Source organism: Alexandromys fortis, unplaced genomic scaffold, assembly GCF_014885135.2.
Source record: "Alexandromys fortis isolate MF-2015 unplaced genomic scaffold, M_Fortis_MF-2015_v1.1 scaffold_12, whole genome shotgun sequence".
NCBI lineage: Eukaryota > Metazoa > Chordata > Mammalia > Rodentia > Cricetidae > Alexandromys > Alexandromys fortis.
This window is the reverse complement of record NW_026067937.1, coordinates 12,248,831-12,270,269: the sequence shown is the minus strand read 5'-3', so window position 1 is coordinate 12,270,269 and position 21,439 is coordinate 12,248,831.

Here is a 21,439-nt window from a genome sequence, read left to right as displayed (position 1 = left end):
TTCCCACTCATTAGTACTTCATGAGCATCTCCATACACACTTAGACTTTAATAAAAAATTAATGTTAGCCCAGCATGAGGCAATCTTAGCAAGCTATTATCATTGACCAACTATACAGAAATCCAGACTCATCCCTAGATCTTCCTTGGAAGATTGAAGAACTGATGTGCTTATCATAAACAGTTACTTGGAAAATGTAGATTTCAATGCATTATTTCCCGTGTGATTGGCTAGGGTGACATAATCTTTTGATCAAGCTAGTCAGAACCTGGACAATAGAAGAGGGAAGCAAATGTGGTGACAGGTGCAGACATTGGAAAGACTAACTTTGAATCCTACTTTCATAATGCCAATCAGATATACCCATCTCTTTGGATTAACCACCCTTTTAAATCTAGCTGTTTTCATTTTGATCTTATCATCATATACATTCTGATGGAAAGAACTGCATCATCCTCAGCTCCTGAAAGTCTCTCTCTCTCATCATGTGGCTAAGAAGCACCTTCAGTGTGGTAAAGTAGACTATAAACAATATACATTCCCTTGCTATGGAACAGTTTCCTCCTCTTGCCACTCTCGGTCTATATACTTCTATCATTTTAAGTACTAATGAGAATGTAGCACATGACGTTTAATTTATAGAAAAGTAATAATGATGCTAATAACATGAGCATAGTAAATTGTGTCGGAAAGATCGGTCAATGGATAAAGTGCTTGCTCTACAAGCATAAGGAACTCATTTCAGATCACTAGCATCCATGTAAAAACTTAGGTACAGCTGTATGCACCTGTAACATCAGCCCTGAGGCAGTAACCACTAGATTATCCCTGGGCTCAGTGGCCAGCTATCACAGTCAAAATGGTGAGTTATAAGTTTAGTGAAAGAATTTGTCTAAAAAAAAAAAATAAGGTAGTAAAAGATAACCAAAGTTGGCCCCTGGTCTACACACAGATACACACACACACACATACACACACAGAGTGAGAGAGTGACTCATGCGTGTGTGTTTATATGTAAATGTATAACAGACATACACATCTTCATCACACAGATACACCACACACACACACACACACACACACACACACACACACACACACACAGAGATTCTCTCTCACACACTGGAATTATCACTTTAGCCCTCATAGTCAGTCAGTGGCACCATACTAGACAATGTTCTGCTCCTGTGAAGTGGCACCTTGACCATGGCAACTCTTATAAAGAAAACCATTTAACTGAAGTGGTGGTTTACATTTTCAGATGTATAGTCCATTATTATCTTCATGGTGGGAAACATGGCAGCATGCAGGCAGACATGGTGCTATAAAGGTAGCTGAGAATTCTTCTCGTAGGTAACAGGAAGAGAAAGGGAGGCAGAGAGAGAGAGAGAGAGAGAGAGAGAGAGGAGAGAGGAGAGAGACTGGGAGACTGGGCCTTACTTGAGGATTTGAAAACCCAAAGCCATCCCACAATGATATACCTACTTCAATAAGGCTACACCTCCTAATCCCTGCCAAGTAGCACCTCTCCCTAATGATTAGGCATTCAAATAAGTGAATGTATGGGGAAAGCGCAAACCACCACAGTTACTATTAAAAAACATCTGGATTTAGGAATTAATTCCTGGAAGGGCATGCAATAGGATAACCTGGCTTAATTGACTTCAGAGCTATTGATTCTGAGTATTGCTCATAGCTGGTAACATCTTTTCTCTTGGCTATAGCAATTGACCAGGGCAGTAAATAGTTATCTTCTGATTCCCTGCATGATGTGGAATTTCCATCTCTGTGCTGTGAATGCCTTTGGTTAATAAAAGAGCTTCTTGGGCCTATGACAGGACAGAATAGAGATAGGCAGGAAAACTAAGCTAAATTTTAGGAGAAAGAAGGCAGAGTCAGTGAGATGTCTTGTAGCCATCACCAAAGGAGATAGACACCTGGGGACTTTACCGGTATACCATGAGCCTCTTGGTAAAATATAAAATAATGGAAATGGGTTAAGAAATAAAAGCTAGCTAGCAATATGCTTAAGCTATTGGCCAAGCAGTCTTTTAAATAATATAGTGATGTGGGAAGGTCTTTTGTCTATGTGTTACTTTCATTGGTTAATAAAGAAACTGCCTTGGCCCTTTGATAGGACAACAGCTTAGATAGGTGGAGTAGACATAACAGAATGCTGGGAAGAAGGGAAGTGAGGTTAGACGCCATGGAGCCAGCCACCAGGTCAGACATGCTGAATCTTTCACTGTAAGATACCACCTTGTGGTGCTACACAGATTATTAGAAATGGGTTAATCAAGATGTGAGAATTAGCCAAGAAGAGGCTAGAGCTAATGGGCCAGGCAGTATTTAAAAGAATACAATTTGTGTGGTGTTATTTTGGGTGTAAAGCTAATCATGTTGGAGCCAGGCAGGATGAAAAGCAGGCCAGCTCACCCCATCACTATAATATAGTATCAGGTCTGAGTGTCCAGAAACAAATGAACAGCCTCTGCCAATACCTGCACATATTAGAGACAATCATAGTAACAGACCTAGTGGACTCATCTTGTGAAGACATCAAGTAGTATCATGGACTCTTAATTACAGCACTGAAATGATATGATTTTGTGAATGTCTTTACCATCATTAACATTTACTGTTTTATCCATATTTATCCGTATTTGTAGGTTTGACATTTTATACTTTCCTGACCTTTTAGGGCTGTAAAACAGAAATATTTCTTTTCTTAATGGTTTTTGTCTTCTACAGGAAAAAAGCCAAGTAGATTATTATGTATATAAAAACTGAAAGTAAAAAGGATAAAGATCCCTTCTTTCTTCCTTCCTTTTTCCTTCTTTTTATTTCAAAAGCATAATTATCATTGGCTTTACACCAGAGACCTTGAACTGGTTTGTTATTGATCAGTCCATTCTATAAAAGATCAGGAAATTTGCAACCTTACAAATTGGCAAGGAATTATTTGTAATGCTTTTCTTTTAAATTTTGTTTTTTGGTCACTGCTACAGCAGAGGGAAATTAATAAAATAAAATATCCTCGTCTCTTCCAATATTTGAATAAAAAAGTCTTTTCCACATCTATATTTAACATACTGTAATTACTTTTCAACCTCTTTTACTTCTCTAAAATAGTGATTCCTTTCTGAATCGTGTGCTTTATATTAAGCCCATGTCTTAATTTTCCTTTTCACTATATAACAAATTAATCTTTATTTGTATTTGGATTCTTTGTACAAAAATGTTTACCTTCATTAGAAGCTGAAGTGTTGTTTCCATATTTCTAGTATTCTTTAAGCTTCACTTATCTAAAATAGGAACCACACTGAGTGCTATCTACATTATATCATACTTTTTGAGATTTTTAGGATTGTTTTGTTGATATTGTCTGATTTTTTTTCAGGTTCAAAAGTTACTTGTACCACATGGTGGTATACACACTGTTATTTAAGGGTTTTTCCTGTGTGGCACTTTGTGGTGAAATTTTTACATACATATGTGACAAAAAGCTATGCAATTACAACAGAGCTGAAAGAACAAGAAGCCAGTCATCAAAAAGAATGTATGAACATCTTTCATTTAGACAGAGCAGAGATTCTTCAGCTCATTTTCCAGTGATATGTATTTAATTGATTTTTTTCCTTGTATTACTATGAAGCTGTAGCCATGTGTGTGTTTAGCTGGAAAACGACCCCTCCCCCCCACTCCATTAAAAGTGATTGTCTTTGGTACAGGACAACAAGGAGAATTTTGTCACTGGATTCTAAGGCAGCATCTTGAACGAACTGTTGGGAGTTTTGGAAAATGTTACAACAGTTGTCCACCTTAGAGGCTGCTTCTTTCTGAGTCTTTGAAAAACACAACTTGGTGTCTCTGGAAAGAAGATCACTTCTTGAAGTGGGTTAGTCTGTGCTTGGTTATTGGGCTGATAAGCTTTGGGCAGAAAGGTTCCTCAAGAGGGGGCAGTGGAATTGAAGTTGAAGGAAACAATTAGTCTTGCTTGTCTGTTTATGTTCTATTTAAGCCGCATAACAATGTTGCCTGCTTCCCTGTGCTGTAGAGATAAACCCTCATTGCTTCCCACTCAGAATCTATTGAAATCAGAAAATTGTAAACCAAAATAGTATGTGTCAGAAGAAACTGTTTCATGGCCAAATTAAACATTTCCTCTCTATGTGAAACCGATCTGCTATTTACTAAAAACTAGTTAACTACCTAAGCATGTATGCATGGCTATACTGCTCCAAAGGTTTCTTGAGTCTTTCTGCTCATATTTCTGTTGATACCAAGTAGACATGAAATTGGATTTTAGATGACAGAAGTACTGTGTTAACATTCAAGTACTTTACCCTTCTCCTGCTAGGTCTTTTATTCCCATCGATTATTTAGATAGAGAAGTTCACTCAGATGGACATACCACTAAAAAGTCTTTTCAATGCATGGAGGAAAAAGCAGTTTCATTCTCTGCATTTCATTGCCATGTGTCTTAATAGTCAGTTACTGGAGTTTGATGTGATGATATAAAAGTTAGCATTTCCAGTAATCACACATTATTAAAAACAACAATATAATACTTGAACTTGTTATGGAAATTAAGTCAGCTAATTTCCATTTTTATGATAACATCTTGAATAAATGACTACCTCATACACGTAGCAGGGTCACACATAATTCAGACTTGTTGAATTTGTGAAACACGCTTTTAAAATAGGAACTTAATATTCTGAAGTGCATAGATATTCTATTAGTGCGTGTGTGTGTTTGTATCTGTGTGAGTGTCTGTGTGTCTGCCTCTCTGTGTGTCTGTGCATGTATATGTTGGTCTGTGCATATGTCACTAATGTGCATGTGTCTGTTTCTGTGTGTGTATCTGTGTGAATCTTAGTGTGTTTCTGTACGTGTGTGTTTGCATGTCCTGTGCATGTGCATATGGGTCTGTACATATGTGGGTCTATGGTATGCCTGTGTGTGCATGTGTATGTTCATGTGTGTGCCAAGACACATATGTAGTGTTCATAGATCAGGAGACAGTTTCTCCTTCTACCACATATATTCTGAGCCTTCAAACTCAGTTTGTCATGCTGGGCAGCAATCAGCTTTGCCTACTGAGCATCTGGATGTCCTAAGCACTGATATGTTTTTAATCAGGGAAGTAAGTAAACTCAAAGTAATAAGACCATCTGAAACTACTTCATACTTATTTTTTGTCTTATATTGTCATTTCCATTATAGTAAGGCTAATATAGTAATAATCTGAGAAAACATGATGGATAAGAAGTTTTAACCCTATTTTTAATTTTACATCACTCCTGAATTATAAGTGACAGAAACAGGTTTCCTGTGTCAGGGAATTTCACTGCCTTATCTCTCCAAGTCTTTGCTGCAAGTTCAATGTCATCATCATATGTAGCTTCTCATGGCTGGCTCCCCTATTGTTTAAGCATCATGTTGAAAAACTAACCAAGCTACCAGTTTTCTTCTTTGTGCTCCTGATCCTATTCCCAGATTGACCTGTACCTCATGTACCTCATTTGTAATGTTTCTTCTTCTTCTTCTTCTTCTTCTTCTTCTTCTTCTTCTTCTTCTTCTTCTTCTTCTTCTTCTTCTTCTTCTTCTTCTTCTTCTTCTTCTTCCTCCTCCTCCTCCTCCTCCTCCTCCTCCTCCTCCTCCTCCTCCTCCTCCTCCTCTTCTTCTTCTTCTTCTTCTGTGAACAACAGAACTTTGGAGTTTGCATAATAGAATGACCAGTTATAAATATTATGTAGTTTATTCTCATCTTTAAAAGGATTAAATGTTCATTCAAAATTTCTTCCATGGGACACAATGTTTTGAGTTTGTATACTGATCGATATATAGCCAAGTTTCTCTTTCTCAAAAAACAAAACAAGAACAAAAAGAAAAGATAAACAAACAACCCCCCAAAATTAACCTCATAAATAATCCCATAGTTTGCATTTCTCACAATCAGCCTTGATTCTACTGAAGGACATTAGAGTGGCTTCTGCTTTAACAGTGTAGATGACATATTTTCCTTCCTCTCTTCCTCTCTCTCTTTACTTTTATCTCATGTCTTCTTGTAATTCCTAGAATACATATCTAGAAGAATGTTTACTGTTAACATGGTGATTCTATATATAAATCTTTAAGGATGCAGAGAATTTCATTTGTAACATTTGGTTTATTTTGTAAATAGTTCTCATAATTCATTTACATCATCTTTCTGAGTGCAATTTTACTAAATGTCCATAAAGTAACAACATGACCAACATTTTCTGATGTTCTCTGCAAAATGTGGAATCAGCAAAGCTAAGAGATTTTGAGGCATGTGTATTGTATTCTCCTTACAGGAGCTCTATGACTCATTCATTCCAGTACTTGTTGTAGGGACGCCTGTTTGTTCCCAACTGCCCAGCCCCCAAATAACACAGAAACCATATTATTTGTGATACTGTTTGGATAATAGCTTAAGCATATTTCTGGTTAACTCTGATATCCTAAACTAGCCCATCTCCATTAATCTCTGTATGGCCACAAGGCTGTAGCGTACCTGGTAAAGTTCTGGCATCTGTTTCTGGCCTGGCTACATGGCTTCTCTCTGATTCCACCTTCTTTCTCGCAACATTCAGTTTAGTTTTCCCCACCTAGCTCTTTTCTGCCCCGCTCCTATAGGTTCAAAGCAGTTTCTTTATTCATTAACCATTAAAAGTAACACATAGACATAAGGGCTTCCCACACCATTTCTGCTTTTTTGTTTAAATAAAAAGGAAGTTTTTAACTTTAACATAACAAAACTAAATGTAACAAAGTAGGTGTCAAGCAAGAACTATGGTTACAATATTTATATCTATTTTATCTTTTATCATAACTAAGGAAAACTATAATAGTAACTTATTTATTCTGCAATTCCAAAGAATCCAGAAGGATATAATATTACCTAAGTTAACAGAATGTACATTGTAAGCAACTTCCAAAACTCTAGAATTGACAGAGACATCTCACTGTCTTTACTTTCAACCAAAGTTCTTACTATTAGGGCATCCAGTCTTTAGCTGATAGGCCCATTATATCCAGCAGACTTTTTCAAGAAGCAGGAAATTTAAATATGTGTTTTGCTTTGTAATGGCAAGTCTGTCAGTTGCTTTCTTCTGTGTCCTGCAAAATGTCTAGCAGACTCTTTCATGAAGCAGGAACCTCAAAGTACCATCTCACTTTTATGCAAGTTGAGCAGTCATTTTTCTGTGAGTCTTGCATGTCCAGTTCATACAGCATAACGTCTAGTAGTCCAGGCAAAAGTAGTTTCTGGCACAAATGCCTAACCAATGCCATAAGAAGCCTCTTTGGTACCCATCTTCCTTTTGAAGTAATTGGTGCCACCAGGAGAAAATGTGTCTCATTGTCATAAAAAGTCCTAAGTTATTAAAACAATTTAAATTCTATATTCTGTAGTGTTTGAAAAATTTGAAGAATAACTATAAATCTGAAATATATTTCTGTACATCTAGAAAATATAACTAACATAACTACAAGCTTGACTACTATAGATGATTATCTATTAACCTATATTTCTTAATTGTCCATTGCATTTATAAATGATCTGCATAAACACAATATCTTAATCAAGAGCAGAAATACACATATAACAAAATTGACCTTATATTTGCATCAATAAATCAAGATCCATACCAATGCAAATCTCTATAGCATATTCTCCTTTAAATATAAACAAACATTTATAAACAATATTGGGAATATGGTCATAGTTCTCTTCAAAATGCTTCATGCTTTCTGTTGGACAATTTAATTTTTGAGGCTGCTCACGGGTCTTGGTCCATCAAACCACATTAGTCTGAAAGGATTCGAACAGGTTTTTATCCTTTGTGGAAACAAAAGCAGAACCTCTTTTCCAAAGTAACAAATCCTCAGACCCAAATTTTGAGGTCAAGATACCTTTATGTTGGTTTATCTTAGCAGTCCACACAATGAAATGTCTCTATGTACTTAGCACCTTCACAGTCAAAAAAGTCAAAGAACACACACACACACACACATACATTTTCCAGACTCTGCTAGTACATTCTATCTTTACATGACTTGTTTTAACTCTATTACTTTTTAATATTTATTTTACTATCTTTTCCAAGCTTAGAAAATGTACTTTCAGTGACCCAGGATTCTTAGCTACTCATTGGTAAGTCTGAGGCGGAAATGTCACCACAGCCTCCTTTTCCTCCAGCTCTTTATTTTGCCATTTTTTATTATTCAGTATAGAGAGAATTTATGAATGATTCACTTCTAATGCTTTCTCATAGCTTCACACACTGTGTCACAGACAGAACGTCTTTGACACCTATTTTTCTTTTCCTCCATTCTTATCCCCTTTTGATAAACTATGATGAATGAAACTACTGAATCATATCAGTTCAGAATTCACATGCATCTGCCTCCCATTACTTCCAAAGTTTTATTATAAATTCTCAATGGAAATACATCTAAAGCATTAAGCATGGTTGACATCATTATCCAAGTTTCTGATTGGGGTTTTTGATGGTCACTAATGGTGCTATGATTTTAACCTATTAAAATACTTCCATATTATCATAAGGAATATATACCTAGCCCCACTATTTTATATAATTGATTCTAGTAAAAAGAACAAAATTACTTGAGTGGTGAGCACAAAATTATAAAATTCCCAACAATAACCTACTTTTCCATTGCTCATATTTCTAAAGAAATTTCTGCTGTATGTTGACTTCTCTAGTCCACATGTTTTGCAGTTATCTTCTGTCATTGATAAGGTGTAAATAACTAATAGCCAGAAAATATCCTAGGGCATACAAGGACATTGAAATATAGCTATTTTACCTGAGATTTTAACACTTAATTTTATTTAATTTTGATTTCTTTAATTTAAATTAAATAACCACATCCAGGTAAAAAATAAAACACCAATACAGCATTATATTTTCTTGATTCTAAAGTGACTTACTTGTTTCCTTAAATTGGTCACAAACTAATCAGTTAAGTACACTCATAAAATAAAATCTTCCTTTCAATTGGAGATTCTTGCCATAATAGAATCTACAATTGAACGGTGATCCAGAGAAAACCTGGTCTTTCTTAAGTTGTGTATGCAGAGTTTTTTGTCGCAGTGCTAGGGAACACAAATAAAACACTATCCTCTGACCTACAGCTTCAATATTTATCCTAGGAAATAGTTACTCCCTATGAATACAAAGTGATTAATCTCAGCCATGGCTAATATGGAAACTGTTCTCTGTACTCTTAATCTGTGAGGGGGACAGGCAGGTAGACTTGTGTTGATTGCAAACTGTCCTGACCATTCAAAATAAGGGATTTCATTAGGATTATCTTAAGCGATCAAGAAGTAGTTTATATTTTATTTTATTTTCTCTCAAGAGCAAAGACAAACAAATATTTTTTTGCAAATGTTATTGCCAAGAATGCTTTATATTACACATTTTAATTTCCTTATGAAACATATGGTGAACCAAAGTTTAAAGTGAAAAATTGTCCATAAAAATTATATTAAAATATATAGATATATTAAACAATCTGTCAGCAACAAAAACATAGAATAAAATACAATGAAACAAAAAAGAATAAAATCAAAAAGAGGGAAATCTATCTGTTAATGAAGGAGAATCCAGAAAAAACAATACANTGTGTGTGTGTGTGTGTGTGTGTGTGTGTGTGTGTGTGTGTATGTGTGTGTGTGTTTGTGTGAGTTTGTGTATAATTTTTAGCTCCTCAATCTCTCTCTTGTCAGTAAAACTATTTGTCATGGTCAGTCTTCTACCTCCTTTCAGGCGTGTGTGTGTGTGTGTGTGTGTGTGTGTGTGTGTGTGTGTGTGTGTGTGAGAGAGAGAGAGAGAGAGAGAGAGAGAGAAAGCGAGAAAGAGAGAAGAAAGAGATAAATATGTTCTGAATTTAATAAACATTTATTGCCTTTTGCTTTATATAAAAGAAATTATTTTTCCTGGAGTAAGGATAGATAGTTTATCTGTTGCTATACCACTGAAGAAAATGATACTCTCTTCTTAAACAACCATTATTACCTATAATCCCTATTGAAGAACTGGGGGTTTTGTATGTAAGCAGTAACACACTAATCAATTATTTTTCTTTCATGTAGCTGTACATTCAAACTATCTCAGAGGCAGATTTACTATCTAGACTCCTTAGGTCTTCCCAGAATTTGATGAACTCAAAAGCTGCACTTAACTGTGTTTTATTATGAATTCGGGCATGGTGACTCTCTTTGGTTTTATAGTTGAAATTTAAGCTTTTAAGAGAGATAAGAAAACCATTAGTGTTTACCTGATAAAGAAATGGCTAAACAATGGAAGTAATATATCTTTGTTTCCATAATCCGTTCTTCTATACAGCAATACCAGAACTAAAGAAACAACATAAAAATGAAAGTTCCATTTATTAATAGCAAAAAATCACATAAGCACCAAGACTATTATGAGCCTCACTATTTGCAACTGTTTATATATATGTTTCAAGTTTTTCAGTTCAAGGCATTGCCAAGTCATAGGCTCAGTTTCACAATCTGCCAACTAATTAAAAAAATACTCTATGAAATTTGTGACCGGTCACATTTTTTTTCATGTCTTCATGGGCACTTCTTGCCAAAATATATTAAAAATACAGAATGAATTAATATTCAATACATACTTGAAACTTTATGACTCTCTCACTGTGTGATATTGTGGAAGAATCCTAGAATGCATAGCAGGGAACGACCATTCTGGACTATATTAAGTGTGTGCCAAGTCTGAGTAGCTGAGACCCCACTGTGGATGGTATGGTGATTGACAAGGTCTTGTGATGCTAAACAGACTCAGAATCTTTGCTCTGTCCTTTTGGGTAGGGAAAGCAGAAAGGATGACTAATAGACCCAATAAAGGAACATTTCATTGGATTTTTCATTCTAGTAAAAACATCTCAGTGGGGAGATAAAAGTGCATTTCCTATTTTCGCCAGAATGGAGACATGATTGTCGGAAGAGTGTCGGTACTTTAAAATTCATTTTGTACTAATCTCTTTTTTGATATCTGAGCACAAGAAAAAAAGAAATACTTCTTTCATAATACAGTTGGAGGCCGTGGAAAATGGACTTCATTTCCAGACATTTTGTATTATGAGCTTCATTCTGACAATCATTTTGAAAGAGAAATGGAGATGTCAGCTATTAAAAAGGCATTAACTTCCAAATTACAATGACAACATTAACTTTACTTAGTATATCTACAGGGAAAATCCCTTCCTAAATATTTGTCTAAGGATGCATCTCTTTATATTCAGCCCATTCATCTCTTGTCTTCAATTGTGAAATTGATCTATAATTGTTATTATCAGGGCTAATAAAGTCACATGAGTTTTTCCAGCTAAGAGAAAAATGAAAAACCATGTAAAGTTCATCTATCTTTCGTTGGACTTTTAATTAGTGATATCTATGTTTGATCATACAAATGTACAGAAAATATGTAGAATTTCGCAGGCCAGCCAAAAATAGCAACAAAGACATAATATGAAGAAAAGAGAAGTACCTTGCATGAAAGTGTATTATAAGTAGTTGCACTTAAGAAATCCATAGCGGATGACCATGAAAATGAAAATGGAGGATTTTATACACACACACACACATATACATATACAGAAATACACACACATATATGTACACACAATTTTATACCATGGAAATGGAGGACAATATATATATACATATATAAACACATATAAATATAGGTATATAAATATATTGAACATTATTATTATGAATAATGCAGATGGAGAATCAGCAACATCTTGAGTGAAAATCATTTATCAAGATGAGTTTCATAACTGGAAAAATTCATACTGGGTCTCTATTTGAGATATAGAAGAGAATTCAATTTTAGATACTCAGTCCTTGAATTTTCTTTCTCTCTTTCTATCCCTCTCTTATATTTTTATCTTTATTTTTCTTTTTTTTTTTTAAGACAGCTTTGGAACCTGTCCTGGAACTAGCCCTTGTAGACCAGGCTGGCCTCGAACTCATAGAAATCTGCCTGCCTCTGCCTCCTGAGTGCTGGGATTAAAGATGATGTCACCACCAACCAGCCTAGTCCTTGTCTTTTCACACAGTAGAATACCTTTGTCTTTTCATGAGACTTCTATGATTGGAAAATACACCAAGAATTTATGCTGTCAGGAAACTCTAATATATCCCCATTAAAAACTATACCCCACAGCAGTGCTTCGTGGCTCTATTTTATGACTAAAATATCTCTTACACACTCTCAGAGACTGGGACTTTTGCTACACCTCACAGACTAAGTTAATAATACCCTTAAGGTGACTTAAGACTTAGACATGTTAGCCTGCTGTGTACTCAGTCTATTATTTAACATTCCTTTAAAATAACGATATAACAACCAAACTTACTGACCTTGAATTTCCTATGTAATTAGGTTTTGGAACCTAATTCAGTACGTTCAGTACATTCCTACATTCTTAAATTGCATACTCTTCCATACTCCACACCCTGAAAATGCATGTGTGTTATATTAATCATTTGCTGAGAAAAAGAACACACTGGAAGCAGTCTTAACAATTAATATTCACCTTAAAAGTTAAACACAACATATGGATATAAAATGAAAATCAAAGATGTTTATAGTACTGTTTGTCATCTTGGTCAGCTAGGGACATTTGGACTCCGTGACTTAATTTCTTTTAAAACTCCACTAAAGATTTCTTCAAAGGATCCCTCCTTCCTTCCCCAATGTAAGGCTATCTGTGCTGTTCAGTACACAAAGAGAAAATCCTTTGTTAGGGACAGTCATACACAGACAAACCTAGACACAGACACAGAGACCAATTACTAGACAGTCTCCAGGCAGACACAGATTCAGACTTATACAATAGAGAGAGGAGAGGCAACACAGGAGAGTGAAGCAAAGAATTTAAATCTGGGTTTCATTCTTGGTTAAATTACAGCAAAATGAAATGCTTTGATTTTTCTCCTTAATGTGGCACCTTTGCATTATTGGTGACTCAGAGTTTATTATTGTGTTCAAACTGACTCTGTTTTCTTACCAGGAAACTGGAGCTAGATAAAGGAGTGATTTCAAAATACCTGGATCCATAAGAACTAAAAATGAGAAACAAAAGCAAGTCAAAGACAGTGTCAAAAGCAATGGTAGAAAAATGGTAGAAACATCTCTTATCTTTTCACACTCACGTCAGATATCATTAGTTCATCACAGCACTAATTCACTGCATACAAACGCAGGCTTGGAATTCTCAGCCTTTCAGGCAATCGCCAATGAAGCATCATATGTTGCCATGGTTATTTATTATAGTGTGTGTGTGTTTGAGATGTTGAGGCAAATAAATACATCCAAGCCTACACATTCCCTTTTCTCTTTAGAATTAAACTTAACCATAACGTCAGTTCTACTAGCTGTGCCATGGAGCTATCTTCAAAATTAAGTGAGCTGTCCAGTATGATTTGAATTTCAGGAAACAAAATCCCTAGATGGAATTCATCTTGACCTATAACTGAGACAGCATAAAACATTAGGAAGATGTCCTTGAGTGAACCGCTCACTTCTCTGTCCTTTGTGATCATTACAAGGACACACAGTATATTGCTATCTTCGATGTAATAGCTTATGCCAATTTTTGTTTGAAATTCATCATCACATTTAGAGCATTGTGGTGAATCCTTAAAATGTTTATTACAAAATGAAACTAAATATATATTTTTTTCAAATGTATCCAAATTGCCATAACCTGAGTTACCCAGTTGTTACCAGAATCTGACTTCACCGTTTTTATCTGAAGAGTCCTGGATAAAACTGACAATGTTGCAGTACTTTTATTTTTATCCACGTTTCCATCATATCCAGGATGTCTGGGGCTGAATGTTAGTATTTTGATCTATCCGTCATCTATAAAGATAAATGAGCTGTTTTTTTCTTTTTAAGTTATATGACTTGCCCCAATGCTTTAAATCTTTTACACAGATCCAACCTAAATCTTAAAATAAAGAAACAAAAAGCAAAAAAAAAAAATTAAAATAAACAAAAAAATCAAATCAAAACAAAACAAAAGCTGTAAAATGCATTCAGCAATCTGGGGAAATTGCTTAAAAATTATTGTGAATCACATAATTAATTGCAGTTTACTTATAAATAATTGGTGGCACAGAGAAGTTTGAAAATGTATGCCTAAGGCTACCAAGCTGTTGCATGGAAGTATTAGGTTTGAAATGAGATCTGCTTTCTTAAATAGGAACACACTCTGTGATTCCAGAGTACAACAAAGAGCGAGCCCTGTTCTTCAGGTCTTCAGGACCCAGAAAACTGAGTTGTTCTCTTCTCCTTAGCCAACTCAGGTCATGCTGACATTCCAGTGTTAGCATGATAGTAAGAGACATGTTAGCAAAGAAAACAATCATGAGGTTTTATAGGACTAAATGTCACAATATTCACAACCATGTTTCCAAAGGTACAGCTTTCCCGTATTTGGTACTGCATTGGCAGGGTTGGTTTTTCAAATAAAATTTATGGCTATGTGATTCTAGGTATTAAATATTTCACAAACTATGAATACCATATATTTGAATGCAATGATACATTTGGTAATATTGAATTCAGATTAAAAATATTTTGCTAAGCGTTTGTACCTTATTTTATGGTGTAAATATTCTTTTTTTTGCTTTTTTAAAATTAAAATTAATTTTATAGTATACAAACTATGAAAATTCATGTGTATTCATGGGATGCCATATGATTTTTGAATGTATATGTACATCTTGTACTTTAAATGTGGGTAAACCCATCTATCCTAAAGCATTCATCATTTTTTATGGAAAAACATTACAAATTCTCCAAACTATTTAGTTTTAGCATTTACTCTGCAGTGTCATTATTCACAGCCTTTCTCCTCTTCAGTTCCACATCACACATTCATAGGCTATCTGACTACATTGCAGTACTCACTCATCACACTCTCCCATTTGTCTATCCTGCTTACTCCCCCAGCCTCCTAGAGCCACTGTTCTTTCCTTTAAGAAAATATCTGTGATACAAGTAAGATCAGTTTGCACTCATCATTCTGGGCCTGGTTAATTTCCTTTAGTGTAAGGATCTCCAAATTAATTCTTTTTTTAGGGCTAAACAGTTGTTTAATGTGTGTAAAAGCAACACATTTTCTTTATTACATCTTTAGTTGATGAGTATTTAAGTTGTTTGTATTAAAAATAGAGGCACTAAACGTGAGAAGGTGGATATATCTTTGACAGAACAATTTCATTAATTATGGATATTTACTATTTAGTGAGATTCGTGGGTCACTGGGTAATTTTATTCTTATACATTGAAAAAATTTTATACAGTTCTTCATAATGAATATACAAATCTATATCCTTCCCAATATTACATAGTTATTTATTTTTACATGTTCTCACAGGAGCTTTTGAACATTTCGAGGTTTTGTTTGTCTTGAAATATCTATTCTTGATGATGTTGAATATAATCATAGTGTTATTTTTATTTAATTTTTCCTGATAATAGTTATATTAAATTTTTTTCTCATGTCTATTATTTACAATTATTTATTGTTTTGATTTTGTTATATTAAACTTATTTAGTTGGGCTATTTGTCTTCTTGTCAATCAATGCGTGTGTGTATGCATCTGTGTGCTTGCATGTGTGTGGATGCTATATTACTTACACTCTCTGGGTATTAACCCCTTTTAAATTTAGAATTTATGAACATTTTCCCTCCCATCGTAGGTTATGTCTCCATTCTGGTAGTGGTTTGCTTTAGAGGTCTTATCCAAAGAGAAGTTCTTCTGTATCCCAAGCACCTGAATTATCCCTCTCTGCCTCCTTCTTGAAAGTATAGAGTTTAAAATCTAACATTTAAATAGCTACTGAATTGAGAGCTTTTCAATCAATGAAAACAGAGGTCTAGCTTCATCTTCTGCATTTGAATATCAAATTTACCCAGCAACACTATGATAATGAATGTCCTTTCTCATTTGGGTGTCTCTCGCTTCAGTTGAAAATCAGTTGACTTTAGGTGGATAGGTTGGCACGAAGGAGTACAAATTTCCATTTATCTTCATGTCCATTTTTATGCTGATCCATCTATTTTGATTGCCAAATATTTGAAGTACACTTTAAAATCAGGTAGCTGAATATCATTTTGCCTATGCTTATTCAATCTCAAGACAATTTCATGTTTTATACCTTGATTAACAATGCCACATGTATTTTGAAAGGATTGCAATAAATCTGTTGTTCACATTGTATGATGGTTAATTTTCATTGTTATTTTGACAAGATTTAGAATCATCTAGGAGACATTCCATGGGTGTGTCTCTGAGCACAGGTCTAGAAAAGCTTAACTGAAGAAAGAAGAAACTTTCTAAATGCAGGTTTTACCAACCATTTAGCTGAAGACCAAGATTAACTGAGAAGAGTAAAAGGAGGAAACCATACTAATGTCAACACTACTCTGACTTGCTGCTTTCTGACTGCAAATGATTGGAGCGTGACCACATGCTTCTACTACCATGGCTTCCCTAGGGCTGGGAAGATAGTTAAGTGGCTAAAATGTGTAAAGTGACTGTGATACAAACATAACACTAGAATAATTGGTCAGAGAACTTCAGAAACACCCAAAATAATACAGTCCATAGCCCTTGCTCTTGGTTGGCTCCCATAATTAGATAGTGATGCGCTTTGACTAAAGACACAATTCACTTTAGATGCAAAATACATAGAAATGTATTTTGAACCTATCTGGTATAGGTCTTCCTGCTGGCTGTCCTACATCATTATCAGAAGACATTATGCAGACTTGAAGGCTGTAATACTGACTTGATGGCAAGCAATGCCCAGTGAGGCAGTCATGATAGGAAGGTTATGCAGTAAACCAACCATTGTCTGATTGGATATGTAGCCTGCTGCACAGGAAAGATGTCAAGGATGGCACTGTAAACCTGGTTAAAATCTTATGCCTGGGGATAAAATAGCCCGCAGGAGGAAATTTATGTTTGTTGTTTTACTAAATGGTTATACTGTCAAACAGAATTTCAATACTATGTTTATGCTCATAGATTGGTATTGTTCTATGCTTTAATAAAAAGCCTTTTTTTTTACAGTGAGCAGTATTTAAAACAAAGACATATAACAGATCAAACTGTAAAGTACAAAAAATATAAAAGTACATTATTAATATCTAAAAATGAGATGATGATAAGCAATGATATTAAACTATGAGGCAAGTCAGTTAGTAAGTAACAGAATGTTTCCCAGAAAGTAGAAGGAACAAAAGCTCTCAGGGATGAGAAGGTCTCTATTTGCCTTCTAGGACAATGGGTTGATTCACTCTTTTTGCTGGAATAAAATGGTTGAGAAGAAATGTAGGAAAATGAAGACAAAAACATGGAGAAGAAATGTTCTCAGTGTTAGTTATTTTATTAACTGCTGTGGCAACATACCTGACAGTAGCTATTTAACAAAGAAAGGTATGTTTTGACTTATGGTTTTGAGAATATAGTCTATCCTAGGGAGAAAGGCATAGCAGGTATCTGAGGTGGCTGGACACACTGAGTCTATGGGTCAAAGAACAAAGAAAGATGAATGGTGATGATAAAACACCTTGTTCCCTTGGTTCAGTCTGAGGTCGCAGGCAATATGATCTTTCAGTTAAACCTTTCTGGAAATGCCTTCATAGACACACTCAGAGTTTTGAAAAACATTTTTAGAAGTTTCTTAGGTGATTTCAATCAAGTCCATATTGAAGAATACCACTGCAACTCTATCCCCTTCCAAAGTTAGGACAGGAACTCAAATAGCACAGGAACTTTGAGGCAGAAGCTGATTCAGAGGCCATGGAGAAATGTTGCTTATTGGTTTGTTTCTCATGGCTTACTCAGTCAGGTTTCTTAAAGAACCCAGGACCCTCAACCCAGTGATGGCCCCATCCTCAATGGGCTGAGCCCTCCCACATCAATCACTATTTAAAAAAAGGCTCCAAAAGGTTGCCTACATGTTTATGCAGGACTTTTTTTTTTTCAGTTGAGGTCCACTTTTCCATGATGACTCTTGTGTCTAACTGATACAAAACTAGCCAGGGCAGTTCAGCTCATCATGCATGCCTTATGTCAAAGAAGACATTGGTTGGCTACTCCCACAAACTTTGTGTCACTACTGTACTAGCCTGTCTTGTGGCCAACTTAGGCCACCTATATCCCTGTCCAGAGTCACCTGAGCATTCCCAATTCCCAAGGAGTGCCTGCTGTAGTTGGGTAACTGAAGAGAGGGAGAATTTAGAGGAAGATGTGTGTGATGCACTGGAAATGGTGGTAGAGAGGAAATGATGCCTGCAGCGGGTGGTCTGCTACTGAACAGGGATTGGACTGAGTGGAGACAATGGAAGGCTCTGCAGTTAGGTTTCCTGCTTCCCTGGCCAGACTGTTGAGGATGGTGGTGGTAAAGTGTGCCACAGTGTGTGTGTGTGTGTGTGTGTGTGTGTGCAAGACAAAAAGTAATATGTTGGTGTAATCAACCTCATCTTGCCAGACCTGTTAACAAATACTCTTACCTGCTGAGCTATCTATCTATCCTCCAAACATATCACATTTTTTTAAATGAGCTATATATTTTCTCCCCTCCTTTCCTCTCCCCTCCCCTTCTACCCTCTCTAATGATCCCCATGGTTCTAATTTCCTCATCTTTTTTCTACTTCTCACATCATATCACATTAAACTGAACATTCTTTACATGGTCCCAAAGTCACTTGTTTATCTCATGAAGCAAAATTTATTTTATATTCATCTCCAATTCTTCAAAATTTTAAGAACGTCAACAGTATTGAAAGATCCAAAGTCTCTTCTGTGTTTCAGGGCTGTCTCCAAAACTCTTGGTCCCTCTAAAATTATAAAACTGCTGCATTCTTCCATAAACACAATAGCAGAGAGAACGTCCTGTGTTTCTTCCAAAGGGTGCTGTTCTACCCATTACAGATATATTTACACCTTCCTGTTCACAACTGTAAAGCTCCCATCCTTATGGAGCTGCTCATTTTTCATATCTATCTGCTTTAGTTACTGTTCTTTCTTGCTGTAGACCTGGGCTACAATCCTGAGTAGCAACACAGCTTAAATATTATCTTATTGGACATGCTTTTTTTCCCCAAATTATTTCATTACTTTTGAATCCAGTTTCATTTAAGTTCAGGAGACATGGGTACAATTTAGTCATACTTTATCGTGATTACCAGACTGTATTGTGAATAACCTCTACACTAGCTAGCAATAGGGCCAGTGTTTTCCTCTGAAATCTCACAAGTTATATCTCTACTTTTTGCATTTCTGTCAGCATTTTTATCTTTTAAACTGCTTTCAGAATAGTTCATTCATCTTTGTTAAATGTACTTTAAAATCTCTCTAACCTATTTTTTTTTTACTTTCCTTTCTAAAACTATTTAGAGCCTCTGAGCTACATAATCAAAATTATCACAGGAACCCCATTCTTAGTTCATATTGGTTATATTTCTCATTACCAAGATAAAAAAAAAAAAAACAGACAAAAGCAACTTCAGTACTGGCTTAGCCTGACTCAACATTTGCAGGCTCAGTCACCAATACCCTGCAAAGTTGGTTAGCAGAAGTGTGAGGATGTTGGTCACATTGTATCTGTAGTGAGGGAGTAGAGATTAATGTTGGGTCTCCAATCATTTCTTCTTTACATTCCATTCTGGAACCGTCTGTGGGATGATGCCATCCTTGCAGAGATTGAATGCTTCCTACTTAGAGTTTATATGGAAATATCCTCACATACATGTATGTGACAGCTTTTTTTCCCTTTAAATAAGAAAATATCAAATCAAGTTGGCAATGATGATTACATGTCAGTGTCACTGACTGGGGTAAAAAAGAAGTAGTCCTCCAGTGTTGGGTCTTTCAACAGAGGCATGGTTCCACACCATGAGAGTGGGTTTCAGATTCCACTGTGGATTCAGATTGCCCTGAGTGATGGTTAAAATGAAGCGTAGGCTCCATGTAGCAGAATGGAATTAAGAATTCTAGGTAAGATTCACAAATTCAGATTCCTAATGAATTCCCAGGGCTGCTGATCTTTATGATCATAGAGACTACTGTTCTGTTACTCATGCCATCCATGCCAAATCCCTGTGAATCCCTTAATTCTTACCAGAGTGGAGATTAAGATGCGATCAAAAAGAAAAAAGAAATTTCCTTTGGCAGAAAATATCAAGAGCTCAAAACTGGTAAGCATAGTTAGCCATAGTTTATCTTATATTTATAAATTGCTAAAAGAATTAAGAGTTCACAACACAAAAATATATGCTATGCATTACATATATTAATTAGCAAAATTTTCCGGTTCACAGTTTATATATATTCTAAAATATTATGTTGTCAATGATACATATATATGCATTTTATATTTGTACACTAAAAATAAAAATAAAAAACATTAAAGCTATCCTTAATATAACATCGAAGCTAACTAAAGCTTTTCGAAATTGACTGCTATGTGAAGAGGGTTCTCTGAAGATTTTAGTGCGACTGCTGGTAAAAGAACTTCCACATTAGAATACCAGAGGTGAAAGGTACATGAACTAATCTGGACAGAGTTGTAGTATTCAAAGACTAGCCTTTGTGCAAAGCAGCTTTGGTTTTCCCAGAGGACCGCTAATAAAGTTATATGATCAAGCATGGTACTTCAACGACACAGTGACCCTGCAGACTGAAGCACAGAGAGTCAGGGAGTGATTTATAATGCACGTTTAAAGAGGTACAGGAGACATCGGGCTGTTCTCTTGGCCACAGCATGAACGCAATCACAGAGAAGGGAAGTGGATCAGGAACAAGCATTTACCAAGACAGAAAGGTGCGGGTGCCTGGTGCACTATGCAGCAGCAAGTGAGGGGCTCAGATGTACCTGGTGGAGTCCCAGTTCACTGTCAGCACTTTTCCCTAATATGTGTTTGCTCATGTTTGCTATTCACATGCGCTTATTTAGAAATCTTAGTTGTCTTAAACTTAGACAAAAAAGAAAAACACGCTTTTTGTTTGTTTGTTTTTCACAACTTAGTTATCGCTAGCGATTTTATTATCTCCCAGACTAGTCTATTTGGGCTACATTGAGAAAATATCACAGACTGGGCAATTTAAGCAAATTTACTTCGCAGACTTCTGGAGAGTAGTTCATAATCAGGCTGCTTGTGGATTTAATTTCTTAGAAGGATTTTTTTTTCCTGGCTTTCATATGACTGCTTTCTACATTTATAAAGTGTGGAGCAAAGAAAATGAGGTAGGACTGTAGCTTTTCTTTCATCGAAGACATTAATCTAATTGAATTAGAAACCATCATTTTCACTTCAA